A 15,240-nucleotide genomic window follows, 5' to 3' on the forward strand; every position below is an offset into this window, starting at 1 on the left:
AATCCAGAGCATGGTGTTTCAGCTAGACATGTAGTTAGTATTCTATTGGGGCAGCTAGGTGGTACAGTGGATAGAATGCTGGCCCTTGAGTCAGGAAGATCCGAGTTCAAATTCAACCAAAACAGAAGTCTTATTTGATAGTGTAAATAGTATTTGGGACTTTAGTCCCCACTTCTCCTCTGAGAGGAGGAAGGTGTATTTCATCATCCATTTCTCAGAAGCAGTGCTTATCATTGCCTTTAATCTGAGTCTAGCTGTTTTTTGGATGTAGTTTTCACTTACATTTCTGCAGCCATTGTATATATGGGTCTCTCGATTCTATTTCTCTGTTCTAGACCAGTTCATACACAAATTTTCTCCTGTTTTTCTGAATATCTCACGTTCATTGTTCCTTATGGTGCAGTAACATTCCATCATATGCGTGTATCGCAACTCTTTCAGCTCTTCCTCAAGCAACTGGCACCAGATTTGTTCCTAGGTTTTTTTCTTTCATAGAAAATGTCACTATGAATATTTTGGTGCATGTGGAATCTTCATTGGAGGTCTCTTAGTGAAGGCTAAGTGGTAGCTTATTATAGGGGGTGCAGAATAGACCTGTACTCCATTTACAGGGTGGATTACATGACCCGCTGAGGAATCTTCCAGTATGGAGTCTGTAAATCTATGAAAAGTTCTCCTTCTAGAGATAATCCACTTGAGTAACTTGATTTCTCCAGAACATTTATAGAAATACTGCCCTCTCTAAGGAATTTTTCTTTCATCTTTGCAGTTTTGCTTATTTTAATGCCCCTCAGATTGGCCTTAACTCCAAATCCTTTACTGCCCTTTTCTAATTTATAAGGGACTTTGCTAAAAAATCAAGGAAAGCTGATAGAAAAATGGAGCAGACTCTTTTCCCTACCCATCTATTCTGTGCTGTACTCTATTCTTCAGGCTATTATATTAAAAAAAATCTTTCTCTTTGTCTCTGTCTCTGTCTCTGTCTCTCTGTCTCCTCTGTCTGTCTGTCTCTGTCTCTGCCTCTCTGTCTCTGTCTCTGTTTCTCTGTCTTCTTCTCTGTCTGTCTCTGTCTCTGTCTTTGTCTCTGTTTCTGCCTCTCTCTCTCTGTTTCTCTGTCTGTCTGTGTCTGTCTGCCTCTGTCTCTGTCTCTCTCTCTGTCCTTCCACCCCATCCCTCTCCCTTCTCTCCCTCTCACTTTTTTGGATAGTTCCAGAAACATGTCCATATATGGCCCACATGTCAAGGATCACAAATGATGTTGTAACACGAGGGCAACGCTGTGCCATTTAGCTACAGGCTATTTTATGAAGAGAAGTTTAACAAATTAATGTAACTGAGGGGGACTGAAAGATGGATAAAAGCTTCTGTAGGGTAATCTTCAGACGGGAAATTTGAGATTCATAACAACTTATATTTTGGCTTGTCATCACTGGTCATGCGGTGGTCCAGAAATAAACTCAGCTTGAAAGAGGAGTGTTTCAAAGCTGAGCTGTACTACATCAAGACACTCAGGCAAAGGAGAGAGATGAAAAATTAGGGGTTTGGAGGGGGGAGACGAGGGGAAAGGGAAGGAATGAATATCTGAAGATACAATCCAGGAATCACTTTTTGGGGGCACTGTTCTCTGGCTTCAGAACCTAACAGGTACGTTTTCTGCTTTCTTTTCTAGAACTTGCACAAAAGGTTGTTTTGCTAGTTGCCAAAGCCTGAGCTGCTGGTGGCAAAGGGTGGGAGGCTGAAATATTTACCCCAGACTTCTTGCAAATCAACCAGGTTTTCTGTTATCTTTTTCCCCTCCTGCTTCTCTCCTTCCCCTCTCCCACCTCCCTGCTTCACCTGTGATTTTTTGTCCTAAAGTTTGGTGGATGATTTAAATCTAATCTGGGGGAAAGTGGCTAGAAGATGAAATGCTAGCTGTAGATCCTTGAAAGCTTTTGCTCAGACGTTCACTTAACCCATCAGCTTCTACATCAGAAGAGGAAGGAGTTAACTGTGATGCTATTGTTGACTTTAGACGCCTGAAGATGTGGTAGACAGTAAACAGAGAACATTAAGGAAAGGATTTCTATTCATTGAACATAAAGGTTAGTGGCAGCATGGCATTAATGCATAAAGGGTAGGCTTTGGAGTCAGGAAGATTAGAATTCAAGTCCTGCCACTGTCACAAACTGGCTGTGTGACCCTGGGCAAGTTCCTTAACTTTTCTGTGCCCCAGTCAACTCTCTAAGAAACTAATGTGTTGCTTATATATAACAGCATAGGGAGCTTCCACATTGGGAAACTCTTGACTTCAATGAAATCAATCACTCACACTCACACACACACACACACACACACACACACACACATGCACACACGCACACATGCACATGCAAAAGGCTCAAACAATGCTTTCTGTGATTATAGAAGAGCTGTTTGAGGAATGAGTTGTTGGTAAAACCTAGAATGTTAGAACTGCAAGGACAGTATGGTTCTTTGGTTGTTCTGTTGTTTTTCAATATATTCAGCTCATTGTGAAGGGAAGTGACCTCATTTGGGGATTTTCTTTTCCTTCTTTTTTTAAAAACTGTCACCTTCCATCTTAAAATCAATATCGTGTATGGATTCCAAGGCAGAAAAATGGTAAGGACTAGTCAATGGGGGTTAAGTGAATTGTTCAGGGTCACACAGCTAGGAAGTATCTGAGGTCAAATTTGAACCCAGGATCTCCTTTCTCTCAATCCACTAGCTGCCTTCTTCATCCCCCACGTCCACCATATTGAGATTTTCTTGGCAAAGATACTAGGGTAGTTTGCCATTTCCTTCTCCAGCTTATTTTCCAGATGAGGAAACTGAGGCAAACAGGATTAGGTAGGTGACTTGCAGAGGGTCATTCATCTAATAAGTGTCTGAGACCAGATTTGAACTCAGGAAGAGGAATCTTCCTGACTCCAGGCTTGGAACTCTGTCTACTGCGCCACCTAGCTGCCGAATGATCCTGCATGGGTGGAAAGTGTCACTCATAGTCTCCTAAACTTGGGCTAGATGAGCCAGTTTCATCCGCTCATTTTATAGGCTAGAAACTGAGGCCTGGAGTGGAGAAGTAACTTGCCTAATGTTACACACAGAAAGTTAGTGGCAGAACTGGGACTACTTCCTAGGGATTCCTGACTCACAATCCTAGTCATTTTTAAAAAGACAATGAATAAGTCATACGGATTTAAATGAACAATTATATTTATAAGCACCTTGAGATATGGGAAAAAATGACTATAGCTCTTTGCCTGTAGAGCCTTTCAAATCAGTGACTTGCTGCAAAATCACAACTTGACAGTATTATTAGATGTTGCAAATGTATGTCCAGAACAGTTGGATGAGTCTGGACAGCTGGGGCAAGGGTGGAACTATTTACTTGCAGAAGGTGGGGGAGGGAAGAGTCTCCACTAGAAAGCTCTTGCTTCTGCCTTGGGCACTGAGCCGTGACTATTCCAACTTACTTCATCCATCACTGTACCAGGAGTCTGAGCCACAGGCACCCTGTTTAATTAATCTGCCCAATAGGTACCCAGAAATGAGTTCTCCACAAGGGTATTGCTATTAAAATTCATTGACTGGGGCTTTACTTTAATGTGGGGAGGATTTGTTATTTGCTACAAGGAATTTGTTTTTCCTTTTTTTTTTCTCAATAGGGTGTGCGTGAGGGTCCAGAGGTGGGTCTGAGGGGAGAGCACATGGATTTCAGTTAATTAAAAAACGCATTTAAAATTTAAGAAATTGTCAGGAGCTCACCAGAAGAAAGCAGGGCCATTTTTTGCCCCATGTGAAATGTGCTGAAAGTGACCAGACTCTATAAGGCAGAAGTCGAATATCTGTGCTTTGGGGTAGTGGAACAGGTGTGGGAAGGGTTCCTGTTAAGAAAACAGGAATTAAAATCAGATCACCTGGATTCAGTCATCTCTGCTACTCACTACCTCTATGCCCTTGGCCAAATGACATCGCTGGGTCTGTTTCTTCATCTGTTTGATGAGGAAATTGAACTAGATCAGGCGTCTGTGAACCCATTAAAACATTTTGATAACTATTTCAGTGTAATCAATATCCTTTGTAATCCAATGTATTTTGTTTTATGCATTTAAAATATCCTGAGAAGGGGCTCATGGATTTCACCAGACTGCCAGGGGGGGTTCATGACCCACAAGGGGTTAAGAACCCCTGGATTGAAGGCTTTCTAGGTTCCATCCAATTTTAAATCCTTTGGTCCTATGAGCCAATGAAAATGCTTAACTGATTAGTATCTGTGTAGGGATTCTAAATCTGGGTGCTTGAGGTTTTTTATGGCTGGAGGTCAGAGGAGAATCCCAGCTGCCAAGTGCTTCCCACACTTGTCTACTTCTAAATGTCCCTCTGACCCTGGTGCATACACCTCCTCCTGAATGCAGAGTTAATGCATGTGTCTTTTGGGTACAGACTGTCAGATCACCACTCTTTGGTTGGGGGTCAACAGCTGTTTGAGTGAATTCCCTGGGAGTATAGGAATCTATACTAAAACTAGGGAAAGCCAGCTTTGTTTTTTAGCCCCATGACCTCCAGAGATCCTTGAAATAAGAGCAAATGCTTAACTTTTATGGGAAGCTCAAGACTGAAACTGGGTCAAATGACCGGCAAATGCCTTGTGCCTTCAGAGGGGATTTCAGTCCAATGTATGATTACTGGCATTTGTCCTGAAATGGAAGTGCAGTATGTCAGCCGAGGAGGTGTTAACTAGGACATGAGCCCTGCCCTCAAGTCAGGGACCTAGAGCAGATGACCTCTTAGAGAATTCTTTGATGTGAAAGGCCAGTGTGAATGATGATGCATGGATCCTCAAGGTTTAAAAGAAATATTTTATGACAAATTAAGATACTACTACTACTAATAACAAATTTACACTTATAAAACTTAATGGCTATAATGGGAGAAAGCAGAATGATGTAGTACTGTCCAGTGCACTAGAGTTTGGAGTAAGGAAGATGAATGAATTTGAATCCTGCCCTGAGTGCATACTGTCCCACAGCAGTCATTTAAACTTATCTCAGGGGATCAGCTGGGTAGCTCAGTGGATTGAGAGCCAGGCCTAGAGTCAGGAGGTCTTGGGTTCAAATATGACATCAGACATTTCCAAGCTGTGTGACCCTGGACAAATCACTTAACCCCTATTGCCTAGCCCTTACCACTCTTCTATCTTAGAACCAATACACAGTATTGATTCTAAGGCAAAGGTAAGGGCTTAAAAAAATAAACTTGTCTCAGTCTCAGTTTCTCAAATATGTAAAATGCATATAATAATAGTACCTGTTATAAGGTTGTGGAGATCAAATAAGAGAATATGTATAAAGGGCTTTAAAAAATTAGCTGCTGCTATTAACGTACTTTCACAACCATTTTCCAGTTAGATACTAATAACAACTCTGTGAGTTGGAAATCAAGACTTTGGTGGGATTAAGCAACTTGTCCAAGATAGATAAATTACTTTCTCTATTTCTCAGCATATTTATGTGGTATATAATTATATAAATTTGGGATTTGTGGAATTTATCACATTTTTGTGGCACCAAAGTTTTTTTTATAAGATATTATCTGTTCTTTTTTCATGCGTTTTCCTTTTCTCAACCCTCCCTTTCCCTATTTTCCTTTATTTTCTCTTCCTTCCCTACACCACTCTTTTTTCTTTCCTTCCTTTTTTCCTTCCTTCCTTCCTTTTTTCCTTCCTTCCTCCTTTCCTTCCTTCTTTTTCAACCACTAGGGTTTCTTTGTTTTATTTTTGAGTGTGTCTTCTCTCTCCTTTCTGTACTTCTCTTTATTCTTTTCTTCTTTTTCCTTATTTCCTTCAGTCTTTTCATCCCCTCCCCATTTTCTGACCAAATATCTTTTCCTTATCAACAATTTCAAATATCTTTTTTAAATGACTTACACAATTTTATTCCTTGACACAGTTGACCCACTCACTCACCTATCTTCTCCACACAGGCTTCAGTCAATCACTTATATATTCTTGGGTCATTGACTAATCTTTCCCCAGATTCTCTCCTGTTCAAGAAACAATTCATGCCTATCATGTTTAAGATATTGCTCTAGGTACTAGGGTTGCATGGTCTATTTAGTTGATACATCTGTAGCCACTGAAGTCTAGGTAATCTAAAGTGGGGGAGAGTAGAAACTGGTGGGGGAGATCTTGAAAGCCTTGCTTTAGGAGGGACCGTTATGCCGAGACTTGAAGGAAACTAGATATTATGAGCCGTATAGGTGAGGAGGAAGCAGGCATTGCAGGCATGGGGAACTGCCTGCCTGTGCTAAGTTACAGAGATAGGAGATGGGGCCATTTTGGCTGGAAAGCAGGGCATGTGAAAGATAGTAATGTGAAATATGCCTGCAAAGTTTGGTTGGAGACAGCATGTGAAGGGATTTAAAGGCCAAGCGGAGGAATCTATATTTAAGTCAGTCAGGCAACCACAAGCAACTAAAGCTTTTTGAGTAATGGAGTTATATGATTAGAGATGTGCATTAGGAAGATTATTTTGTTAGCTCTGTGGATCCTGGAAATATGGAGTTCAATTAGGTGGCTATGGCAACAACCCAGGAGAAAGGAGATAAAGTCCAAGGTAATTTGCTGACTGTCAGAGCAGCAAGGAGGGGATGGATATGAGAGGAACACAGGGAATAGAGCACCTACTGTGTGCCACATGTTAGGTTTCCAGAGACAAAAGCAAAATAGTCCCTGCCATTAAGGAGTTTCTATTATACTTGATGAGATGAAAATGAGTATTTAGATATATAATATTTCTGTTTATATGCTCACATATACACACATATACATGTATATTAGTACCTTTCACCTCTAAAGTTTTTTCTATGATAGTTAGATAAATAGATTACATCTATATATTAGTTATAATATCTATAATTAATCTAGATATATTAAATGTGGCCATATATAAAATAGTTCTATATGATGGACCATAATCTAGACTATATATATCATATGTAATAGGATATCTATTTCATATTAAATACAACAATATAACATATTTTATAGCTATTATTAAATATAACATATGCAATAACTATATAGTAACCAACTATATAATGGATATATATCATATTAGATATAATTATAGTACATACTATTATATATCTATTCTATGTAACATATATCTATTACATGTAATCTACATATTACATATAACATTACATCTATTATTTTAAATATATAATAAATATGATAGAGACAATAGATATATAAGTATCAACTATGTAAGGGATACAACTATTATATTAGATTTATACTCATCCCTTCCACATTGTGGGAGTTAGGGACATTTGAGGGGCCCCTGCAATATGGAAAATCCTCTTCAATATTTTGGCCCTCCCTTTGTACCAGAGAAGAAGTCTGAATTTCTCCTTTTCTTTTTCCTTTTGTGGGATATTTAATTTTACCTTATTGTAAATTTTGTGTTAAATATGCATTTCTGAGTTTTTAAACTTTTTCTGTGTTGTCCACTGTTCTTCACGTGTTGTCTGCAAAACTCAAAAATTCCCATTTAATTTCTTATGCTGACCCACAATATTTTGAAACCTCGATGGGGAAAGTCATGATGTGGAAGGGATAAATGTAATTACATTATATATTATTATGATGTACTTATTATATATAAAATATATCTAGTATATGTAATAGATAAAAATATATTATATAATTATATATAACTGTATAATGTGTTATATAGCCATTATTATAAAATATAAAATATAATAGACATAATATATGTAATAGATATATAGGCACTAACTGTGTAATGGATGTATCTATCATATTAGATATAATTATATTACTTATTATTAGATATACCTCATCTATATAAAAATATATAATGTATAATAGATATAATAGATATAACTATAAATATATCTGTTAATATTAAATATAATAGATATAGGTAATATAAGTATCAACAATGTAGTGGATATTTCTATTAATATTATTAGATTACTTATTCAGTATAAAATGTATCTCTTTATATGTAATATAATATGTAACATATCTATTATAGAATTATATAATACGTATTACATATCCGTTATTATTAAATAGTAAATATAATCAATATAATATATGGTTCAATATGTAGGCACTAACCATGCAATGGGTATATCTGTTGTGTTAGATATAATTATATACGATTAAACATCCATTTATTATATTATATATTAGAGATAACATACATATATTACCTAGTTAATATCTATATGTATTATATGTAATAGATATTAATATAATAGTTAGAAACTTTGGGGGAGGAAGGCATTAGTAGCTGGAGCAATAGGAAAAGCCTTCTGTAGGAGGTGGCGCTTGAGTTGAGTCTTGAAGAGAGCTATGTAGGGCTTCCAAGTGGCTGAGTTGGTGAATGATTCTATTCTTGGCATGGTGCACAGCCAATGCAAAGGCAGGGAAAAAGAGATAATGTGTCAAGTATGAAGAATAGTAAGAAGGCGAGTTTGACTGGACCATATAATTTGTGAAAAAGAAGTAATATGTAGCAAGGCTAGGAAAGTAAATTGGAACCAGGTGGTGAAGAGCTTCAATGTCCAGCACAGAAGTTTAGATTTGATCCTGGTGGAAAAAGGAACCCACTGACGTTTACTGAATAAGGAAGAGATATGGTCGGATGTTTGCTTTAGGAAAATAATTTTGGCAGCTGGGTGGAGTAGTATTGGAGAGGGGAGAGATTAGAGGCAGGGAGACCAGTAGGAGGCTGCTGCAATAATCCAAGCAAGAAGTCGTGAGGCTTGAATCAGGACAGTGACTGGCTCAGTGGAGACCAGAGGTGACATGCATAAGTAGTCATGGTAGAAATGGCAAGATGTGTCAATTGAATAGATATGTGGGGTAAGTGAGAGTGAGGGATTGAGGTCAATGTTGAGGTTAAGAATTTTGGAGATGAGAAAGATGGTGGTACCTTTGACAATATTAGGGACGTCTGGAAGAGAAATGAATTTTTGGACAAAGGTAATGAGTTCTGTTTAAGGCATGTTGAATTTGAGAAGTCTATGGATTGAAATGTCCAAAGGGCAATTGGTGATATGGGAGTGGATCTCAGGAAAGAAACTAGGGATACTTTTCTACCTAGCTATACACACATATGCACATAAACATGCAACACATTTACATACATAAATGTATAGGCAACTAGGTGGCACAGTGAATAAGTTCAAATCTGACTTCAGATACTTATTAGTTGTGTGACCCTGGACAAGTCACTCAACATTTGCCTGCCTCTTTTTCCTAATCTATAAAATGAAGACAATAATAACAATAACAGTACCTATATTCCAGGATTATTGTATCAAATGAGAAACTTGCCAACCTTAAAGTGCAATATAAATGCTAGCTATTATTATATATGTATATAGATTTGGGAGTCATTTGTGTAGAGATGATAATTTAAGATCATGAGGGATATTGAGGTCACCAAGAGAGCAGAACTTTTGGTTATACCTGTAGTTAGTGGGCATGACATGGATAAGGATCCAGCAAAGGAGACCAATAAGGAGCAGTAATTTGGAAAAATAGAACCGAGAGACAGATGTCATGAAATCCCTGAAAGAAGAATTTATTTATTTAAAATATTTTTAAAACATTTTTTCTATTTTTTAGAAAAATTTTCCATGGTTACAGGATTCATGTTCTTATTTTCTTCTTCACCCCCCCCCCCCAACACCCTAACCCATAGCCAACACACATTTCCACTGGTTTTAACATGTGCCATCAATCAAGACCTATTTCCATATTATTGAAAGTTGTATTGGTGTGGTTGTTTCGAGTCTACATCCCCAATCATGTCCATATCAATCCATGTGTTCAAGTGATTGTTTTTCTTTTGTGTTTCCATTCCTGTAGTTCTTCGTCCAAATGTGGGTAGCATTCTTTTCCATAAATCCCTCAGAATTATCCTGGGTCATTGCATTGCTGCTAGTAGAGACGTCTATTACATTTGATTTTACCACAGTGTATCAGTCTCTGTGTACAATGTTCTCCTGGTTCTGCTCCTTTCACTCTGCATCAGTTCCTGGAGGTCTTTCCAGTTCACATGGAATTCCTCCAGTTTATTATTCCTTTGAGCACAGTAGTATTCCATCACCAGCATATACCACAATTTGTTCAGCCATTCCCCAATTGAAGGGCAAGAAGAAATTATTTAGGAAGAGAGGGTAGACTATGGTGTCAAATGCTGCACATAGATGAAGAAGAAAGAAGAGTTGAAATCACTGGGTAACTTTGGAAAGAGTAGCTTCTAGTGAGAAAGAGAAGATTGAACCCAGGCTTTGAAAGATTGAGAGAAGAAGTATAGGCAATAAGTCGAGTCAGCTTTGTCTAGGATTTTGGACGAAAAAGGGAAGAAAGATCCAAGATCTTGAGGGGAGAGTAGGATAGAGAAGATGAGTTAAATTTTAGGGTATTTGTAGTCAACAGGGAAAGAGCCAGGAGATAGGGAAAACTAAGGATTAGATGGCAAGAGTATAGAGAAATGGGATGACTGAAGATTAAAAGGTGTGTGCCTGTGTGTTTGTGTGCAATGTATGTTTTTGTGTAATTGAATAGTGCTAGAGGAATTCACAAAACTCTACAGACTGGGTCCATTAGATAATATAAGATAACATCTAATCTTGACTGAGTCCTCACCAAAGTAAGATGGTTCTTTATTTCCCAATAATTAGTTCTCTATCCCATTTCCTTGAACTGAAATGCTCCACTGTGGTCAGAGCCCTAGGGAAGATACAGACCAGAGAGTGAATTTTTATAGTCTGAATGATTTTGACTGGCTGACTGATTTGCTCAGATTTATTAGAAAACCCCTAGTTTTTTATGTCATTCATTATCCAAAGAGCTAGCCTGACAACCTTTTTTTTTTTTACCCATTTTTACCAATTTACCCATCCATCCACCCATCCATGCTTGTATGCATGCATCTATCTATTTAAGCAGTGTAGTAAAAACAGTAATAATAATAATAACAATAATAATAAATAATATTTATACAGTACTGACAGTGTGCTAAGCACTTAAAAGCATCATCTCATTTTATCCTCACAAAATTCTGGGTGGTAGGTGCTATTATTATCTCCATTTTATAGATTTAGAAACTGAAGCAAAGGGACTTGCTAAGTATAGTGAAAAGACTAATAGTGCTGGGTTTAAATCCTACTTATTAGGCTTACTAGCTCTGCAATTATGGACAAATTACTTCTTTTTTCTTTCTCAGTTACCCAGACTATAAAATGGGATTAATAAACTTTATACCATTTAACTTCCCAAGGTGATATTGGGGAGAGTTTTGCTTTGGAAATTTTAAAGTGCTTAATGTGTTATTATTATTGACTCCTTTATTCTACAAATATTTATTAGGCATTATAGGTCCATAAAAGTTCTATGATAATGCCTGCTTGATATTGGGCAGGGACATGACCCTGGGTTCTTACATGTTGTGCCAACAGAGCTCAAATTCTGGCAGGTACTACCTAGAAGAAAGCTTTGAATATGGCACTGATAGCACACTATGTCTGCTGTCCAAGGACCAGTCTAATAAAATAAGGACAGGCCATCAGATGGTTGACCAGTAGGAGACAACTTTGCACTGTTCTAGAAGCTATGAGTTATAGTCCTGCCCTCAAGGAGTCAGAGGAGGCATATGAGGCACAGACATAGATAAATGTAACAAAAATTGAAATAAGATAAGTCCCTTAGAGGAGTGTAAAGCATTCTGAAGTCTGTCAAGGTCGAAGGGGTACAATTCTATATTAGAGATTGGGAGCTGGGAGATTAAATACTGATACTAGTATTTAAACATCTAGTTGGTGAGGTCAAGAGAAGCTTTTTGAAAATCTTTGTACTGGGGAAGAGGATTCAATTCCCTGATGGGCTGAGCCCAAAAGAAACTATGAAATTGAATACCTGAAGCAGTGAGAGACTATGGGATTGGACAGCCTGTCAAAACTCCCACACTTGGAGCCACAGTCCAGGGATCCCAGCCAGAGAAAAGGAATCATCTCTCTCATACAATAAGGGCAAGAGTGAAATGGTTAGCAGTAGCCTTCAGTCCTCCTTGGCAAGTGGAAGAGGTGATCTGATGATGAAAAGTCCACTTTTGCCACATCAAAACATCCAGAGGTCCATCCACTTCCCCACCATGTTGTCTCCATAACTGAAATCTCTCCAAGTCTTTTGGAGGAAGACATGGAAACTTGCTGAAATGCAGATGTGATCTAGGAAAGGTACCTCCTTTCCATTGGGTGCAATGGAGAGATCCCAGGACTTATAGTAAGGATTCCTGGGCTCATATTTGTCTCTGATATTACCTTGAACAAGTCACTAATCTGTCTGAACCTCAGTTTTCTCACCAGCAAAATAGAGAGAATAGAGAATGAGTTCATGTATGTTTATAAAGGTTTAACATTATTGGAATGTGAGTTCTTATAATCAACCACTGATACTAAAATGTAATGGCTGGATGTCATTAATATCTGAGCTTGAATTAGTTGTTTAAAGTATTTAGTCACCCAGCTATGTCCTGAGGGAATCTATTTAAGACAATTGATTTTTTGTGGGGAGGAAATAAATGGAAGAAAGGTCCATCTTCCTAGATGCTGTCAAGGAATCTGGGCAGCTTATTGTACTAGATAATTAGGAGGGGATATCTCCAATTTAGTGAGCCAATTGGGAATCAGTAAACTGATTTTAGAACTACAGAATATTAAGGCTGGAAGGACCCTTATATACCATCTAGTCCAACTCATTTATTATACAAAGTCTAAGGAGGTGAGGTGACTCATCCAAGATCATTCAGCTAACAAGTGGCAGAGTTGAGACTAGAGCCCAAGCCGCCCAGTTTCCAGTCTAGTGTCCTTTGTCCCATACCAGGCAACTGTCTAGAGCAGTGATGGGCAAACTATGGCCAGCGAGTCAGTTGCAGCCCCCTGAAATATTCTATTCTGCCCAGCAACATAATTCCTAATCTGACGAATACAACGAGTAGGATACAATACAATGAAACTTCTAAAGAGTTGTCTTAGAAACAGTCTGACAGATGAGCACTTTCTTTCCTTTGGCCCTGTTTTAAAAAATTTGCCCATCACTGGCTAGAGAATCACTCCTGCAATTATTTGGAAATTTCTGTGCCATGTGATAGAACAGAGGAATGTAAGATAGCATCTGATTCTTCAGAGGATTTACTTTAGGGGAAAGGAGAAAGGGAAAAAATGTCATGAATGAAGATACTTGGTTATTAATTCATTAATTGATTCATCCCAGTTCTGATTCTACTTAGGTGGAAACATTTGGTCAAGCCACTTTCCCATCTGGGTCTCAGTTTCTTCATCTTGAAAATGAAAAGGTTGAACTAGCAAAGAAGTTCTTAACCTTTATTGTGCCATGGGCCCCTTTGGCAGTCTGAAGAAGCCTTTGGACCCCTTCTTGGAGTCATGCATAATGTAAATTCCATAGCATTACAAAGGCAACCAAGAATGAATTAAAAACAGATATAATTTTTTCCCTTTCAATGTCACAGATACCCTGAAATCTATAGACCCCTGAGGGTCTCTGAACCCTAGGTTAAGAACCCACGGACTAAAAGATCTATACAGTTCTTTCCAGCTTTAATATTTGCTGTTCTATGTTCTAACATTCCATGTTATGTGTTCTCACCATTGTACATTCTAAGGACTAATATTCTATAGTTTTAATCTTTTGGGAGAAGACACATGAAACAGAGAATGAAAAAAAGCATCTGAGAACAGTATAGTTGGTAATAATAGTGCAGTAGAATTTTGGAGAAGGGATGGATAGGAGGATTTTCCTTGAACTGGGCTCCTGATGAATAGAGAGGATTTTGGTTGGAGGTGGGAGGAGAAGGCTAGAAGGAGGACAGGTGGTCCTGGGGAATAGAATGTTATCATTCTCCCAATCCACTTAGATTAGACAGTTGACTATTTGGTGATGATTTGAACAATGTCCAACCAGTTGGATTAGAAAAAATAATATTCCATTTCTACCCTACGGCAACCTGGGAGTGGATTATTGACATTTGAAATGGCTAAGTCAGGAGCTTGCCAGGATTTCATTCCAGTGCCCCATGTGATTCCCATGTGTCATCATCCCGAGGGAGTCTGAGGGTGCTGAGAATCACAGTGTTATTTTTGACCACAGCTGTACTGGCCAGCAGCCGCCAAAATAAAGACAGGGCCAGGTCTGGCAGGGGGAGATCAAAGTCCCTTAGGTTTTTGTCATGTAATGATCAAAATATGAATTGCTTCCAAGAAACGAGCCCTGTCAGGACTTTTTCATGATATGTGACCTCGGTGAAGTTGATTAGTTTCTCTATATCTCAGTTTCCCTAACTGTAAAGTGGATAGCTGTCATGTCTACTTTGTCTAGTACAATAATATATGTATATAAATGTATATACATATTTATTTAAAACTACTTTTCTGCATAGACTCATTTTCCCCCAAGTCCACTGAATAGGTCTCACTGGGGTTCTCTCAAGATGCCACCAAAATGTTAATTCTCAGCCATATGGCTTCCTCTTGGGGTCTGTCTTTCATGGCTCCCTAGTTGATGAGAGGAAACAGATGATAGAAAACAGGTAAGGAAATGTAGGATTACCTGAGCTTTGTCCTTAGCCTTTATGCGCCCCAACACACACAAACATACATTTAGTCAAATACACACACGTGTGCAATTAATCATTCATTTATTATGTGCTTACCATGTCTCATATACTAATCGCTGGAGCTATAGAGGAAGTTGGGAATTAGTTCTTGCCCTCAAGTTATTATTAAATATTATTAAATAAATCATTAAATAAATAAATTAAAATTTGAATTCTAATGGAGGAGACAACATTTAAATTAATATTTTGTCATCGTTCAGTTGTTTCAGTGGTGGCCAACACTACATGACTTTATTTGTGGTTTTCTTTACAAAGATGCTGGCATGGTTTGCCATTCCTTCTCCAGCTCATTTTCCAGATGAGAAACTGAGGCAGTTAAGTTACTTGGTCAGGGTCATATAGGGAGTCAGTATCTTAGGCTAGATTTGAATTTAGGAAGATGAGTCTTCCTGATTCTAGCCCAGTACTATAATCCCTGTACCACTAGCTTTTCTCTCTCTGTGTACACACACACACACACACACACACACACACACACACACACACACACACACACACA

At 38.2% G+C, this 15,240-nt stretch overlaps 1 protein-coding gene across 1 annotated transcript in view; it reads left to right on the forward strand.

Moving 5' to 3' along the window:
* The first annotated feature begins 1,429 nt into the window (after positions 1–1,429).
* The window catches only part of ASB2 (ankyrin repeat and SOCS box containing 2), a 79,969-nt gene continuing 66,158 nt past the window's right edge, over positions 1,430–15,240 (forward strand). Inside the window, exon 1 of the mRNA XM_044662134.1 lies at positions 1,430–1,644. The gene's annotated coding sequence lies outside the window, so the exon portion shown is untranslated. The remainder of the gene's footprint in view (positions 1,645–15,240) is intronic.

Source organism: Gracilinanus agilis, chromosome 2, assembly GCF_016433145.1.
Source record: "Gracilinanus agilis isolate LMUSP501 chromosome 2, AgileGrace, whole genome shotgun sequence".
Classification (NCBI taxonomy): Eukaryota; Metazoa; Chordata; class Mammalia; order Didelphimorphia; family Didelphidae; genus Gracilinanus; species Gracilinanus agilis.